This window comes from Microcebus murinus, chromosome 12 (assembly GCF_040939455.1).
Source record: "Microcebus murinus isolate Inina chromosome 12, M.murinus_Inina_mat1.0, whole genome shotgun sequence".
NCBI lineage: Eukaryota > Metazoa > Chordata > Mammalia > Primates > Cheirogaleidae > Microcebus > Microcebus murinus.
The window spans coordinates 51,859,198-51,877,344 of NC_134115.1; the positions used below are offsets into that span (position 1 = coordinate 51,859,198).

General features: G+C 38.9%; 1 protein-coding gene across 2 annotated transcripts in view; it reads right to left on the minus strand.

Moving 5' to 3' along the window:
- The window catches only part of CAAP1 (caspase activity and apoptosis inhibitor 1), a 60,295-nt gene that overhangs the window by 33,430 nt on the left and 8,718 nt on the right, over positions 1-18,147 (minus strand). The gene's annotated exons all lie outside the window — the stretch shown is intronic.

Here is an 18,147-nt window from a genome sequence, read left to right on the forward strand (position 1 = left end):
GCATTTAGGGCCACTCAGATAATCCAGGCAAATCTCCCATCTCAACATCCTACTTACAACTGCAGAGTCCCTTTTGCCATATAAACTAACATTCACAGATTTAAGGGATTCGGATGTGGATATCTTTTGGGGACTTTATTTAGCCTACCAAAGATTGGGAAAAATTACATCTGTATTTTTACTACAATTAAGCATTTCTCTTTTATTCCTAGGAATACACAGTGCACAGCAGAAATTAAGCATTTCTTTAGGTATTAACAATATCTGTGAGTTGGTCACCAATAAAAATCACAGATATTTTCAAATTTAGTTGTTGCAGACATCCAAACTATTATTTATGTAAGACTTATCTCTATTTTAAAATTATGGACGTTACTAGAACCAGTGCTAGAACTTATTACCATGTTCATAAGAAGTATATGTAATATTATATAGCAAATTTTTAAGTATTATTAACCATTTCAATATGATTGATTTCCTTTGTGATTCTATTTAATCCGTAAATTTTTTTAAAACGTATTATTTTGGCCAAGTACAGTGGCTCATGCCTGTAATCCCAGCACTTTTTGGGAGGCTGAGGGCGGGAGGATCACTTAAGGTGAGAAGTTGGAGACCAATCTAAACAGGAGTGAGATCCTGTCTATACCAAAGATAGAAAAAATTAGCAGGGGAGAAACACCGCCAGAGAGACTGTCTCTGCAGAAAAGACAGTTTCTAGGAGAAATTAGAAGAAGCAAGCAGACGCACATACATCGGACGAGGGTCGGAAGGCGGGGTACCTGAGACCTCGGGAGACTCCATGGAAGGAGGTTGCGGAGGAGAACTGGAAGCAGAGACCTCCCAAGTAGCCTGGAGACCAGAGGCAAGGGTAGACGTGACTAACTTTCCCCTTCCTTACATCTCCGACTGCTGGTGGGCTCACCAATGGTTGGAGAGACCTGAGAACACCAGACCAGAGACGGCCACCACCAGTGAGCGATAAGCCTATAGCAGACGAACCGCCAGGCTCCCAACCCACTCAGGGCACTTCCGTGTGTACAGACCTGAGCTGCGCGGCAGGTGCCATACTGCCTCATTCTCCCTTTCCCCGGCCCTATGGGCGGCTGCCAAGAGAGACAACATAGCCACCAACCAGAGGCACCTCCAGGGAACGGGACCTTCCCTTTGAGGGCCCTACAGCTGACTGAGGGGAACTCAGACGGTGAGTGCCCTACCCGTAAGCCCTCCCAGGTGCTGCCAGCCCGGTGATTCCAGGAGAACGGGGCAGACCCTGAGGCTGAGAGACATCAACTCAGCTTGGGCTCCCCATGGGTGAATTAGGCCTGGCACTCCTCTCCCTGGTGGGGTTAGGCATTGAACATCGGAGGTCAAAGGTCAGACATGCAGGCGAGATCCCATGTACCTAGGTCTCGCATTGCCCAGGGCACAGAATATACGTGAACAGCCTCATGAGGTGTGTGTGCCTTTAGGGGCAGATCAATGTCCTTGAGGGCAACCCTCTTCCCAAAGGGGGGCCGTGTGCCCAGCCCAGGCGGCCATCCTATGCAGGGAACCTCCCAGCCGGCATCACAGCCAGGGGAGGCCCCTTGGCTTGTGGTCTGGCCTGCTGGGAGAGGCCCAGGAGTAGCCGCGGAGTTGGGAGGGTGGAAAGGAATGAGACCTGCTCCAGACTGCGGGTCTCAAATGGCCCCACCCCCACAAGCAGACTTTCTGACTGAGCAGGGCCATTCCAGCCCCTCCCTGACAGCTTTCCGCCCCCCCCCCCAAGCAGAGAACAGATCTTTGTCCCCTGCTAACAGCATTTGTGGTGCCTGAGGGCAGGCTTACCCAACCCAGCTCCGCCCAGACTCACTCCCAGACTAGCCCTCAAGGAGGTGGAGAATAAGGATACACTTGGAAGTCCCAGGGCCTCACCTATCACTCACCACCCCAGGAACTAAGTGCTTCTCCAGAGGAACCAGAGCTGGTTTCAGGACACAAAACAACAGTATAGCTTGTTCCTCCAAGCAACCGCCACCTACTGATAGGGAGGACATTCTGCATACCCTTTTGACGGCACCTACTGACTCATCATACAGGGTGTGCTCAAATCTCACCCACAAACACCACCTACCGGCTCAGAAACTAAATAGGTCGTGTCAATACCCAAACAAAAACCTAAAGGCAAGAAGCACCAACTGATCCAGATGGGAAGAAATAAGCGAAGGAACTCTGGAAACATGAAGAAGGAAATGGAAAGCACACCCACAAAGAGGAGCACCAGCCCCTTAGAAATGGACACCAACCCAAATCAGACGATGAAAATGACAGAAGAGGAATTTCAAATGTGGATCATAAAAAAATTCAAGGACCTGCAAGAACCACTGGAAAACCAACACAAAGAAAAACACAAAAAGATTCCAGGACCTGGAACCAAAATTCACTAAAGAAATAGAAGCTATGAAGAAAAGTCTAACCAAACTCCTGGAAATGAAGAATCAATTCAGGTAACTACAAAACACGGGAAAGCCTCAAGAACAGGGTAGATCAAACAGAAGAAAGAATCTCAGAGATTGAAGATAACACCTTGCAATTAAATAAATCAGTCACAGAGACAGGGCAGAGAAACAAGAGAAAAGAGCAAAGACTACAAGAGATGTGGGATTATGTGAAGAAACCTAATGTGAGGGTCATAGGGTTAACAGGAGGGGAAGAAGAAAACACTCAAGGGTTGGACAAGCTATTTCAATATATAATAGAGGAAAATTTCACAGGCCTTGCTAAAAATCTCCAGATACAAGTTCAAGAAGCTCAAAGGACCCCTGGGAGATTCAATGCAAACAGGAAGACATCACGACATGCAGTCATCAGACTGACCAAAATATCAACTAAAGAGGCCCTTCTACGAGCTATAAGATGAAAAAAGCAAGTAACATACAAAGGAAGCCCAATCCAAATGACGCCAGACTTCTCTACTGAAACTTTACAAGCAATGAGAGACTGAGGCCCCATTCTCACTCTTCTAAAACAGAATAATGCCCAGCCTAGATCTTCCTCCCTGCAAAACTAAGTTTTGTATATGAAGGAGAAATCAAGACATTCTCAGATAAGCAAAGACTGAGGGAATTCACCAAGACAAGACCAGCCCTTCAAGAAGTACTCAAAACAGTGTTACCCACAATAAACACTCACAAATGTAAATGTACTCAAAGCTGAAGATCAAAGCCCAGATACCACAATGGCTCAAGAGAGAAAACAAAGCAACAAAGCTGAATCCAACATAATGAACAGAAATCTGCACCACCTATCAGTTATCCCAATAAATGTGAATGGCTTGAACTCCCAAGAGACATAGGCTGGCCGAATGGCTACAAAAACACAATCCAAGTATCTGCTGCCTTCAGGAAACACATCTAACCTGCAAGGATGCTGCTAGACTAAAGGTAAAGGGATAGAGAACAATATTTCAAGCAAATGGAAGCCAAAAGAAAACTGGCATGGCAGTGCTGATACAGATAACTTAGTTTTTAAATCAACAAAAGTAATAAAAGAAAAGAAGGTCACTATATAATAGTGAAGGGTACAGTTCAACAAGAAGACATAACAATTCTAAATATATATGCACACAACCTTGGTGCACCCAGATTCATAAAGCAAACTCTACTTGATCTAAACAAATGGATAAACAACAACACCATAATAGTCGGAGACTTTAACACCCACTGACAACACAGGACAGATCCTCCCAACAGAAAATCAACAAAGAAATAATGGAGTTAAACAGAACTCTAGAACAAATGAGCCTGACTGACATATACAGGACATTCTACCCCAAAACCACTTAATATACGTTCTTCTCATCAGCTCATGGGTCATTCTCTAAGACTGATCATATCCTAGGACATAAAGCATGTCTCAAACAATTTTAAAAAACAGAAATTATACCATGTATCTTTTCAGACCACAATGGAATAAAAGCAGCACTAAATTCTAACAGGAGTTCTCATTTCTACACAAAGTCATGGAAACTAAACAATCTTCTGCTGAATGATAATTTCATAAACAAGGAAATCAAGGCCGGGCTCGGTGGCTGACGCCTGTAATCCTAGCATTCTGGGAGGCCAAGATGGGAGGATTACTTGAGGTCAGGAGTTTGAAACAAGCCTGAGCAAGAACGAGACCCCGTCTCTACTATAAATAGAAAGAAATTAATTGGCCAACCAATATATATAGAAAAAATTAGCTGAGCATGGTGGTGTATGCCTGTAGTACCAGCTACTCGGGAAGCTGAGACAGAAGGATTGCTTGAGCCCAGGAGATTGAAGTTGCTGCGAGCAAGGCTGACGCCACGGCACTCACTCTAGCCAGGGCAACAAAGTGAGACTCTGTCAAAAAAAAAAAAAGATGGAAATCAAAAGATTATTTGAACTAAATGACAAAGGAGACACAAGTTATCAAAACCTGTGGGACACAGCTAAAGCAGTCCTGAGAGGAAAGTTTATTTCCATAAATGCCTATATCCAAAAGCCGAAAAGATCACAAATAGACAAACTAATGAATCGTCTCAAAGAGCTGGACAAAGAAGAACAGACCAACCCCAAACCCATCAGAAGAAGTGAAATCATTAAGATCAAATCAGAACTAAACAAAATTGACAACAGGGAAACTATACGGAAGATTAATAAAACAAAAAGTTGGTTCTTTGAAAAAATAAAAAAAATTGACACACCATTGGCTAAACTAATGAAAAGCAGAAAAGAAAAATCTCTAATAAGCTCCATCAGGAACAATAAAGGAGAAATTACAACGGATGCCCCAGGGATACAAGATATAATATATGAATACTACAAAAACCTCTATGCACACAAACTGGAAAATGTGGAGGAAATGGACAACTTCTTAGAAACACACAGTCTCCCTAGGCTCAACTAGAAAGAAATAGAATTCCTGAGCAGACCAATATCAAGTACTGAAATTCAAACAGCAATAAAAAACCTTCCTAAAAAGAAAGTCCTGGAACAGATGGTTTCACACTGGAATTTTACCACACCCACAAAGAAGAACTGGTGCCTATCCAGAAGAAATTATTACACAACACTGAGAAGAATGGAAGCCTCTCCAACACATTTTATGAAGCAAACATAACCCTGATACCCAAACCAGGAAAAGATGCAACAAAAAAAGAAAACTACAGACCAATATCCCTTATGAATATAAATGTAAAAATTCTCAACAAAATCCTAGCCAATCAAATCCAGGTGCTTGTCAAGAATATAATCCATCACAACCAAGTGGGCTTCATCCCAGGGATGCAGGGATGGTTCAACATACACAAATCTATAAATGTAATTCACCATATAAACAGAAGCTAAAACAAAGACCAGGCCGGGCGCGGTGGCTCACGCCTGTAATCCTAGCTCTCTGGGAGGCCGAGGCGGGCGGATAGTTTGAGTTCAGGAGTTCGAAACCAACCTGAGCAAGAGCGAGACCCCGTCTCTAATATAAATAGAAAGAAATTAATTGGCCAACTAACATATATATACAAAAAAAAAAATTAGCCGGGCATGGTGGCACATGCCTATAGTCCCAGCTACTCGGGAGGCTGAGGCAGAAGGATCGCTTGAGCCCAGGAGTTTGAGGTTGCTGTGAGCTAGGCTGACACCACGGCACTCACTCTAGCCTGGACAACAAAGTGAGACTCTGTCTCTCCAAAAAAAAAATAAATAAAAAAATAAAATAAAATAAAACAAAGACCATATGATCCTCTCAACAGACGCAGAAAAAGCATCTGACAAAATTCAACACCCTTTTATGATAAGATTGCTCAACAAAATAGGCATAGACGGGGCTTACCTAAACATGATACAAGCCATATATGACAAACCCACAGCCAATATCATACTAAATGGGGAAAAGTTGAAAGTATTCCCACGTAGAACTGGAACTAGAAAAGGTTACACTCTATCTCCACATCTATTCAACATAGTGCTGGAAGTCCTTGCTACCGCAATCAGATAAGAGAGCGGAATTAAGGGCATCCAAATGGGAGCAGAAGAGAACAAACTCTCACTCTTTGCTGATCACATGATATTATACCTAGAAAACCCCAAGGATTCAACCAAGAGACTCCTTGAACTGATAAATGAATTTAGTAAAGTCTCAGGATACAAAATCAATACCCAGAAATCCGAGGCATTCATATATGCCAATAATAGTACAAGTGAGAACCAAATGAAAGACTCAATTCTCTTCAAAATAGCAACAAAGAAAATAAAGTACCTTGGAATACATTTAACTAAGGAGGTAAAAGACCTCTACAGGGAGAACTATGAAACACTGAAGAAAGAAATAGCAGAGGATGTAAACAGGTAGAAGAATATACCATGTTCATGGGTCGGCAGAATCAACATCCTTAAAATGTCTATACTACCCAAAGTGACCTACAGAGTCAATGCAATCCCTATTAAAATACCATCATCATTTTTTACAGATATAGAAAAAATAATTTTACGCTTCGTATGGAAGCAGAGAAGACCCCATATAGCAAAATCAAACCTAGGCAATAAAAACAAAATAGGAGGTATCAATTTACCAGATCTCAAACTATACTACAAGGCTACAGTCATTAAAACAGCTTTGAGGCCAGGCATGGTGGCTCACGCCTGTAATCCTAGCACTCTGGGAGGCCGAGGCGGGCGGATTGCTCAAGGTCAGGAGTTCGAAACCAGCCTGAGCAAGAGCGAGACCCCATCTCTACTATCAATAAAAAAAGAAATTAATTGGCCAAGTAATACATATAGAAAAAATTAGCCGGGCATGGTGGCACATGCCTGTAGTCCCAGCTACCCAGCAGGCTGAGGCAGGAGGATCGCCTGAGCCCAGGAGTTTGAGGTTGCTGTGAGCAAGGCTGATGCCACGGCACTCACTCTAGCCTGGGCAACAGAGTGAGACTCTGTCTCAAAAAAAAAACAAAAAAAAAAAACCAGCTTTGGATTGGCACAAGAATAGGAGCATTGACCAGTGGAACAGAACAGAGAACCCAAATATAAAACCATCCTCATATAGCCAACTAATCTTCGACAAAGCAGACAAAAACATACACTGGGGAAAAGAATCCTTATTCAATAAATGGTGCTGGGAAAACTGGATAGCCACATGTAGAAGACTGAAACAGGACCCACATCTTTCACCTCTCACAAAAATCAACTCATGCTGGGTAACAGACTTGAACCTTAGGTGTGAAACTATTAGAATTCTAGAGGAAAATGTTGGAAATACTCTTCTAGACATTAGCCTAGGCAAAGAATTTATGAAGAAGACCCCAAAGGCAATCACAGCAGCAACAAAAATAAACAAATGGGACCTGATCAAATTTAAAAGCTTCTGCACAGCCATAGAAACTGTCAAGAGAGCAAACAGTCACCCACAGAATGGGAGAAAATTTTCGCAAGCTACACATCCAATAAAGGGCTGATAACTAGAATTTATTTAGAACTCAGGAAAATCAGCAAGGAAAAATCAAACAACCCTATCAAAAAGTAAGCAAAGGACATGAACAGAAATTTTTCAAAAGAAGACAGAATAAAGGCCAAGAAACATATGAAAAAATGCTCAACATCTCTAATCATCAGGGAAATGCAAATCAAAACTGCAATGAAGGCCGGGCGCCGTGGCTCAGTCCTGTAATCCTAGCATTCTGGGAGGCCGAGGTGGTGGATTGCTTGAGGTCAGGAGATCGAAACCAGCCTGAGCAAGAGTGAGACCCTGTCTCTACTATAAATAGAAAGATATTAATTGGCCAACTAATATATACAGAAAAAAATTAGCCGGGCATGGTGGCACATGCCTGTAGTCCCAGCTACTTGGGAGGCTGAGGCAGGAGGATTGCTTGAACCCAGGAGTCTGAGGTTGCTGTGAGCTAGGCTGACGCCACAGCACTCACTCTAGCCTGGGCAACAAAGTGAGGCTCTGTCTCAAAAACAAAACAAAAAAACTGCAATGAGATACCACTTATCTCCAGTAAGAATGGCCTTAATCAAAAAGTCCCCAAACAAGAAATGTTGGCTTGGATACGGAGAGATAGGAACACTCCTACACTACTGGTGGGACTGCAAACTGGTTCAGCCTATGTGGAAAGCAATATGGAGATACCTTAAAGCAATACAAGTAGATCTACCATTTGATCCAGCAATTCCACTGCTGGGCATCTACACAAAAGATCAAATGACACTCTACAAATGGGACACCTGCACTCAAATGTTTATAGCAGCACAGTTCACAATTGCAAAGGTGTGGAAACAACCCAGGTGCCCATCAATACATCAGTGGATTAATAAAATGTGCTATATGTATACCATGGAGTACTACTCAGCTTTAAGAAACAATGGTGATATAACACCTCTTGTACTTTCCTAGATAGAGCTGGAACCCATTCTACTAAGTGAAGTATCTCAAGAATGGAAAAACAAGCACCACATGTACTCACCAGCAAATTGGTATTAACAGATCAACACCTAAGTGGACATATTGTAATAACATTTTTCGGGTGTCTGGCGGGTGGGAGGGGGGAGGAAGGGATGTGTGTATACAAACATAATGAGAGATATGCAACGTCTGGGGGATGGTCACACTTGAAGCGCTGACTCGAAGGGGGAGGGGGGGCATCGGCAATATACATAACCTTAACATTTATACCCCCATAATATGCTGAAATTAAAAAAAAATGGAAAAAAAGAAAAAGAAAATATTAGCAGTGTGTGGTGGCATGTTCCTGCAGGCTCAGCTACTCAGGAGGCTAAGGCAGGAGGATCACTTGAGCCCAGGAGTTTGAGATTGTACTGAGCTATATGATCACACCATTGCACTCTATCTGTAGTGACAGAGCAAGACTCTGTCTCAAAAAAGAAAAAAAAAAAAATCAGCCAAATATGGTGGTGTACACCTATAGTCCCAGCTATCAGAGAGGCTGAGGCAGGAGGATCACTTGAGCCTAGTTCAAGGATGTAGTGAGCTATGGTGATGCCACTGTGATGGCATCACATCTTGGCATCACATCTTGCCACTATGTTGCCCAGGTGATGCCTGGGCAACATAGTGGCAAGATCCTATCTAAAAATAAAAAAAAGAGGCATTATTGTGAAAAAGGATCCATAGGCTTTTACTGGACTTCCAAAAAAGGGTCCTTGGGACAAAAAAGGTTTAGAAATACAGATTGCTTTGGTGAAAAAATAAGTGTAGAAGGAGGATGGCGTGAGATGAGTAGGTAAAGTAGAAAAGTTTCTATTTTCATTTTAAACCTTTGTATTGATAGGGAAAGCCTCCACTCGGGGGCCATGAGGCAAAATCTACTGCTGACTGGATACATGTGAAGTTTATGGCTGATGCTACTATTGTGTGTAACCCCTAGAAGTGTATAAAACTGGAGAGAAATAAGGAAGTGGTGCTCAGAGTTTGGTGGTATGCCCCTCTGAGCCCACCGGTGAGCCCTCTGAGCCCTCCGGCAAAATAAAAGTTGATTCTCTGACCCTGTGTGTGCCCCTCGGTTCTGGTCAATCGCTGGTCACTTGCTGCAACAGTATACTGTTTGAATTTATATATATATAACAACATACATAAATAAAAATACACACAGCCCTTTGCTTTTTTTTTTTTTAAGTCAATAGGGTTATCTTCAGCTTCATATTTTTCTTTATTGTGCTAGGCTGAATAATAGTCCCCCAAATTCCACTTCCCAGAACCTGTGAATGTTAGCTTATATGGGTGGCAAAAGGGACTTTGTGGGTAGGATTAAGTTAAGGACCTTGAGGTGGGGAGATGATCTTGCATTATCCTTGTGAGCCCAATGTAAGCACAGTCATTATAAGGATATAAGAGGAGTCAGAGCTAGAGGAAAAGGCAATGTTACCAGAAGCAGACACTAAAGTGATATGCTTTGAAGATTAAAAAAAAAAAAGGTGGGGGCCCACAAGCCAAAGAATAAAGGAAGCACCTAGAAGCTGAAAAGGGCAAGGAATTCTTCCTCAAAGCTTCCTGAAGTAACCAGCCCTGCTGACACCTTAACTTTAGCCCAGTAATACTGATTTTAACTACTGACCTCCAGAATTATAAGAGAACAAATTTGTATTGTTTTAAGCCACTAAGCATGTGGTGTTTTGTTATAGCAGCAATAGGAAACTAATATAACAAAAAATTAAATACTTTCCAGCTTACATGAAAATTCACAGGTTATAAGAACAAGTCACAACACCATAAAGAAGCAATCAGAGAAAGCCGTAAGGTCAGATATTCCATAGGACAGCTTACCTGGTTTCTTTAAGAAGTTAAATTATTAATAAAAACAAACAAAACAACAGGAAAGTTAGTTGCTAGTTAAGTGTTATAAATATATTATGACTATGTAGGAAAATGTCCTTATTTTCCAGAAATTCAAAAAAATATTTAGAATTAATGTATCTACAATTTACTGATAATCCTTCAAGAAAATAGATGAAGCAAATATGGAAAATTATAATAATTGTTAGATCTAGATGATAAGTATATGGTAATTCATTATATTATACTATTCTTTCTACTTTTCTATATGCTTGATATTTTTCACAATAAAGTAAAACAAACAAACAAAAGTCTTCATACAGTGAAATCCCTTTTATCTGAGTCAGGAACTATTACTTTCCTAAAATTTTTTTTTAATTAACACAGGGAAATACATTGAAAAGTTACATATATAATTTTAAGCATTTTAGTTTAAACTAAAACATAGAAATGCATCTTTAATTCACCAATCTTTGAGTATGTGGCCATGGCCTTACCTCTAATACAAATTCATGGACTAGAGTTCCATATCATAATCACACAAGCCATTGTCCACATTTCTAGTTTTGCCTTAGTTAAAATGAAAAAAAATCGGAGTACAAAAATATCATTTATATTTCTACAATGTCCCCTAAACCTTTTATTGTTTCCCTACAGCTAATGGACCATAGCTCTTAGCCACTCAAGTTTGCCCAAAGCGTTCAACTTAATCAACTACTCTTTTCATATTAATGTTTCACCTGTTTATGTATTTAACTAAATTACACAATTATGATAATTGCACTGGAAACCACATGAGTGACTCTTGGTAAACAAACAGTTCAAATAGTGGGAGAAGTGCACAGGTATATTAGTGAACAGTCCTTAACAAGCAATTCACATCAGTGAATTTATTTTCAAATGAAATGGAAAGGACAATTAATACGACAAATCAGTTAAATGATTAAGGGAAACTTCAATTTTTTTAAAAAAGGAATGGAGAATGAATAGAAAAATGGAAAAATACCTGCTAATCATCTAACCCAATGCTTGAGCAGCAGGATAAGGCAGTAAATTGACTGATGGAAAAATGACAATTAAATGACAATTAAAAAATTAAGTTTCTGTAATACAAAGAATACAAAAATTGTTTTGTGTAGAGACAGCTACAAAACCAGAAAACAATGTTTCCCATGTCCCCCAAAGTTCTCCAAAGGGAAACAGCTGCAGATCATACTGCTTGACTAAAATGAAGAACCCATCTGTGGCCTCTAAGCAGCTCTCTCCCATTCTAAACAATGTTATGGAGATTCTGAAAAGGCATCTACCTGCTTCTGATTTAAAAGTAACTAGGTCAAGAGTTGCTTCAAAGTAATCAGATTTGGAAAAGTTGGGAGGAGGGGATTTTAAATAATATGGAAGAGTACACCTGAATTTGTTTAAAAGAAAAAAATAAAATAAAATAAAATAAAATAATATGGAAGAGGACATAATGGGTGCTAAGTATGCAAGGGTTCATTGTACTACTATTTTTTGTATATTAAAATTTTTCCATAATAGAGTTAAACCAATAAGTAACTTAGGTATATAACAACCCCATACATTCCAGACTGGCTATATGAGTTGACTACATCACAGGTCAATTTCCTAAGTGTATAATTCCCAATAAGCTTAAAATCTCAGGTCTACCTGAGGCCTTTTTTTTCATCCAATGAGAAAAATACTTCTTAGATTTATGCTGACCACTAATCCAGTTCTCTAGAGCACTGTAAATTTTATTCAAAAACTTTGCATTCAAATTTAATAATAGCAGTTTATGAAGAACTCTTTTATTCCCAAAAAGTTCAGTTTGTTTCCGCTTATTGAGAGAGTTTAGCATTTGGCTGAATACCATTGCCCCTCTGAAAGTTATTTATGCATACATATTCAAGGAATATATGCTAGTTGAATTGAAACAAATCAAATTCTTAGCATTCTAATGACAGATGAGCTGAACCCACTGGACAGCTTCAACTCATCAAAAAGTACATGGACGTTTTCCCCTTATTAAAAACAAAAGGTGGTGAGTAGCTGCGTTATAGCTCAATAGAAAAACTAACAGCAGCTGCTAATCTCTGGTTTTCAATTGGGCTATATAATTGGATGGGCTGTGTAACTCTATATACATATGAAAGTTTATTAAACTAATAAACAGCAAGAGTTTTACCACATACCACTACTAGGGTTCAGCAAGAGTGGTCATACATGGCCGGGCGCGGTGGCTCATGCCTGTAATCCTAGCTCTTGGGAGGCCGAGGCGGGCGGACTGCTCAAGGTCAGGAGTTCAAAACCAGCCTGAGCAAGAGCGAGACCCCGTCTCTACTATAAATAGAAAGAAATTAATTGGCCAACTGATATATATATAAAAAATTAGCCGGGCATGGTGGCGCATGCCTGTAGTCCCAGCTACTCGGGAGGCTGAGGCAGAAGGATCGCTTGAGCCCAGGAGTTTGAGGTTGCTGTGAGCTAGGCTGACGCCACGGCACTCACTCTAGCCTGGGCAACAAAGTGAGACTCTGTCTCAAAAAAAAAAAAAAAAAAAAAAGAGTGGTCATACAACCCTAGTTGCTGCTCTCAATAATAAAACTGATCAAGCCAGAAGAATAGCCCAATGTTTTCAAGAATAAAACATCTAACTACAAAGCAGTCATTAAGCCCCCTACATTTATGCACTATGTTCTTGAAATTTAATATTCTCTAAAGTGCCTAACCTGACTATAAACAGTAGTATACAAGAAACCCTATGAAGAATGGAATAACTTGTGGGGCTATTTAAGAAACAAACCTAGTACAGTGTACTAAAAACCAGTAATTAGTAACCAGTACACTTCAAGTAGTAACTAACTAGATGACAACAACTAGCTCTTTTTAACCATTTTATAATTTAAGAATACACACTTATTCTATTTTAAACAAAAACATTCACATTTCAGATTTTCAAAACAGATAACACAGATTTAAAAATAATTCCTATCCAAGGGCTATTTACTTTACAAAACAATTCCCTGTAGATTTTATTAGATATTTACATATTTTAGTAAAAACAAAATGGTTCAATTTATACATACTGCCTAAATCTAAGGCCTATTTATGAGTATCTTATTTTTTTTAAGTTAATCATTCAAAATTAGAATTTGATAACTAATTTAGAACACACCCATCCTATGCTTAAGAAAGTAGCAGTGGCTAGGAACAATAGCTTCAGAACATTCATACAGAACCTACTTTGTAGTATAACTTGTTTTGAGAACCTAGATTCTTCTAGAACTGTGATATCATCTCAACACCACTTATCATCTTTAGGAAAATCCAGCTTCATTAACACTTAAATCTCCCTCAATATCACTCAGTAAAAGCATATTCATTTAAAATTCATAAAAAGATAATATAGAGAGCAATTCTAAAGCACTGCTAAGATTTCCCTGAAGTATTTATTCCTTTATTCTTTACAGATAAAATCTCAACCCTGACTATTTTATTGCACTATTCAAGACTTAAATTTCATTATAAACACATTCTTTAGAGCATAATCATCTAACATATATAGGCCAAACTAATACCCGTTCTCAGTTTTAGTGCTATTTTAACTACAATAAAATCTTTCTATTCAGCCCAAATGGAAACAGCACTTGTAATTTCAGGCCTCCATATTACTTTACTTAAAATTGTTGTTGTTGCTGTTAAGCAATTTATCTTAATCTGTAACTTTTACAAATCTTATCACAATTCTTAATAGTTTTAAAACACTACAAAAATTATACATGATAAAGTTTTTAGACTACCTGCAATACAAATTTGCTCATTTGCTTTCCTAAGGTGACAATCCCAGTCTTCACTTTTATTTTTAAAATTTTTATGGATATATATTAATAGTTGTACATATTTATGGAGTACATGTGATACTTTGATACAAGCATACAATGTGTAATGATCAAATCTGGGTAACTGGGATATCCATCACCTTAAACATTAATCACTTCTTTGTGCTGAGAACTTCCCAAATCTTCTATGCTATTTTGAATAAAATATATATTATTGTTAACTAGAGTCACCCTATTGTGCTATCGAACACTGGAACTTATTCCTTCCATATATCGTTGTACCCATTAACCAACCCCTCCTTAACCCTCCGTATTACCCCTCCCTTCCTGGTAACCACCATTCTATTTACTACCTCCATGAGATCACTTTTCTCACCTTTTTAAAAAATGAAGATATTTAGACACTATGGATGTTGAATCTTCAAAGTTCCTAAATCTTATGCCCATTAAAACTATCATAAGTTAACACTCATTAAGTTTCAAAGTAGCATGCTGTCACAAATTTCTTTTAACTACTATTTTCTTGTTATTTTTAGTAGTACAAAAGAGCTATTTTAATGTTAGATCAGAGTAAACATACAATATTTTAAACAGCAATAGACATCAGAGAAGTTTGGAAAGAAAAACATATTTGAAAGCTAATCTTAGAGGAGAAATACAATTTGAATATATTGTACCTTAAAATCTTTAATGGGTTATAAGGCAATTAACATATATATGGCATATTAAATACCTACCATACACATATACGATAAAAGAGCATAGGTTGCCCATTAAAAGAAAACATCCAATTTTTCATATATTTTTAATAACAGATTGCTTTATCTAGACACATCTGAAATTGTTTTTTCATTAAAAAAATAAAGGTGTATGTCTCAGTTGATAGCAAGGATAAACTCTAACGAATTACCACAATTTGGTGCCTTAAAACAACATTTATTTTCATACAGTTCTGAAGGTTTTAAGTCCAAAAAGAGTCTTAGGGAACCAGAATCAAGGTGTAGGTCGTATTGTATTCCTTGAAAATCTATTCCTTGTCTTTTCCACCTTTTAAAAGGCTACCTACATTCCTTAGCTTGCGACTCCTTCCTCCACTTTCAAAGTATGTCATTCCTCTCTCTGTTTCAATCATCCATCTCTTTCTGTTTGATCTTTTTACTACCTCATATAAGGATCCTTATTATACTGGTCCCACCTTGATAATCTAGGATAATTTTTCAATCTTAAAATCCTTAACATACCAGTAGAGTCCCTTCTGGTTTTTACATGTACATACTTAAGCAAATTAACATATAAATTAATAAATTAACATATAAATTCACAAATATTGGGAATTAGGACTTGGATATCTCTAGGAGACGTCATATTCTATCACATGCATTCTAGGTTTTGTTGGTTTTTTTTGTAGATTCCTTGAAATTTTCTACATAGATGGTCATGTCTGCGGTGAATAGGGACAGTTTCATTTTTTCCTTTCTATTTTATTTATTTATTTGGGGGTTTTTTGAGATCGAATCTCACTCTGTTGCCTGGGCTAGAGTGCCATGGAGTCAACCTAGCTCACAGCAACCTCAAACTCCTGGGCTCAAGCAATCCTACTGCCTCAGCTTCCCAAGTAGCTGGGACTACAGGCATGCACCACCATACCTGGCTAATTTTTTCTATACAGTTTTAGTTGTCCAGCTAATTTCTTTCTATTTTTAGTAGGGACGGGGTCTCGCTCTTGCTCTGGCTGGTCTCAAACTCCTGAGCTCAAACGATCCTCCTGCCTCGGCCTCCCAGAGTGCTAGGATTACAAGCAGGAGCTACCATGCCCTGCCCCTCAAGCTAAGTATTTTGAAGGAAAGCAAATAGTAAGACATTAAAAATGTACACATTTTCTATTGTTTTAAAGATATAAATCACCCTATGGCATTCCTAAGTAAGGTGTATGTAATGACCAAAATCTGATTATGATGAGGCAGCCAAGCAATATAGTGCTAGCTTTTCAATGCTTCAGTAGAGGTAGATAATTTGAAGCTCTCTACAATTGTAACATAAAATTGTTCTTGTATGGCTGGTCACAGTGGCTCATGCCTGTAATCCCAGCACTTTGGGAGGCTAAGGTGGAAGGATCACTTGAGGCCAGTAGTTCAAGATCAGCCTGGGTAACATAGTGAGACCTCTGTCTCTACAAAAAATAAAAAAATTAGCTGGGTAGTACATACCTGTAGTCCCAACTACTCTAGAGGCTGAGGCGGAAGAATTATTTGGGCCCAAGAGTTCCAGGCTGCAGTGAACTATGATCATGCCACTACATTCCAGCCTCGGTAACAAAGGGAGAGCCTAACTCTATTAAAAAAAAAAAAAAAAAAATTGTCCTTTTTTAGTGATACCCAATAGCATTCTTGTTTTTTTTTGAGACAAGGTCTCAAAAAACTGCCAAGGCATAGTGTACAATGGCATTATCATAGCTCACTGCAACCTCAAACTCCTGAGCTCAAGTGATCCTCCTGCCTCAGCCTCCCAGGTAGCTGGGACTATAGGCCTATGCCACCACACCCAGCTAATTTTTTAATTTTTTGTACAGACAGGGGTCTCACTAAGTTGCTTAGGCTGGTCTTGATCTACAGGCCTCAATGATCCTCCCACTTTAGCCTCCCAAAGTGCTAGGATTACAGGTTTGAGTCACTGCACTCAGCCTATCCACAAGTATTCTATTAGAAATGAAAGAATTCTAGATTTCAGCTAAAATATGTACTATTTATTTATACTACTGCCTCTGGTAATCTCTTCTTATTTGTGCTACTACTACTTGTAGCACAAATCTTTTTTTATTCTTCAGGAAAAGTGCCAAGCTTTGCAAAGAAAGACTGGAAACTACCAAAACAATTATTTTAGGCAAAAATCACCAACAAATGCTAAAATTAGTGGATTAAAGTTTGATATGCACTGATAGAGCAGAAAAATAATAATTGACATGTTGCTTCTTGATTAGTCAGTATCCCAAAACCACAGGCATTTTTATCACAATAATCAAATTATATACACTTATAGGTATAATATGTATACCTGTATAAAATGAACCTTGCTATCTCATCTGTAAAATGAGGTTATTATCACCTAACATTAATATATATGTAGAAGAATTCAGCCGGACGCGGTGGCTCATGCCTGTAATCCTAGCACTCTGGGAGGCCAAGGTGGGCAGACTGTTTGAGCTTGGGTGTTCAAGACCAAGACCAGCCTGAGCAAGAGACCCTGTCTCTACTAAAAAAAAAAAAAAATAGAAAAAAATTAACTGGCCAACTTAAAATATATAGAAAAAATTAGCCTGGCATGGTGGCACATGCCTGTAGTCCCAGCTACTCGGGAGGCTGAGACAGAAGGATAGCTTTAGCCCAGGAGTAGTTTGAGGTTGCTGTGAGCTACCCTGATGCCCTAGCCCAGGCAACAGAGTAAAAAAAATAAAAATAAAAATAAAATAAAATAAAATAAAATAAAATAAAAATAAAATAAAATAAATAGAAAACAGTAGGGATGGGTGCAGTGGTTCACACCTATAATCCCAGCACTTTGGGAGGCCATGGTGGGAAAATGGCTAGAGGCCAGGAATTCAAGACCAGCCTGGGCAAAATACCTAAAGACTCCATCTCTATAAAATTTTAAAAATTAGCCTGGCATGGTGGCGCATACCTATAATCCTAGCTACTTGGGAGGCTAAGGCAGGAGGATTGTTTGAGCCCAGGAGATCAAGGCTACAGTGAGCTGTCATGGTGCCACCACATTGCAACTTGGGCAACAGAGTAAGACACTGACATAATATAAATTAAAACAAAACAAAACAAAATAAAAATAAATAGTGGGTATTATGAATAGTATATTTAAAATCCAAACAAGAGCTATAATTCTGCTTCAGGATGACATTGCTATTGTTCTATATCTATGTATAGTAGTTTAAGAAAATGTTTTTGTTTTTTTTTTTTATTTTTGAGACAGTGTCTCACTCTGTTGCCCAGGCTAGAGTGCAATGGTGTCA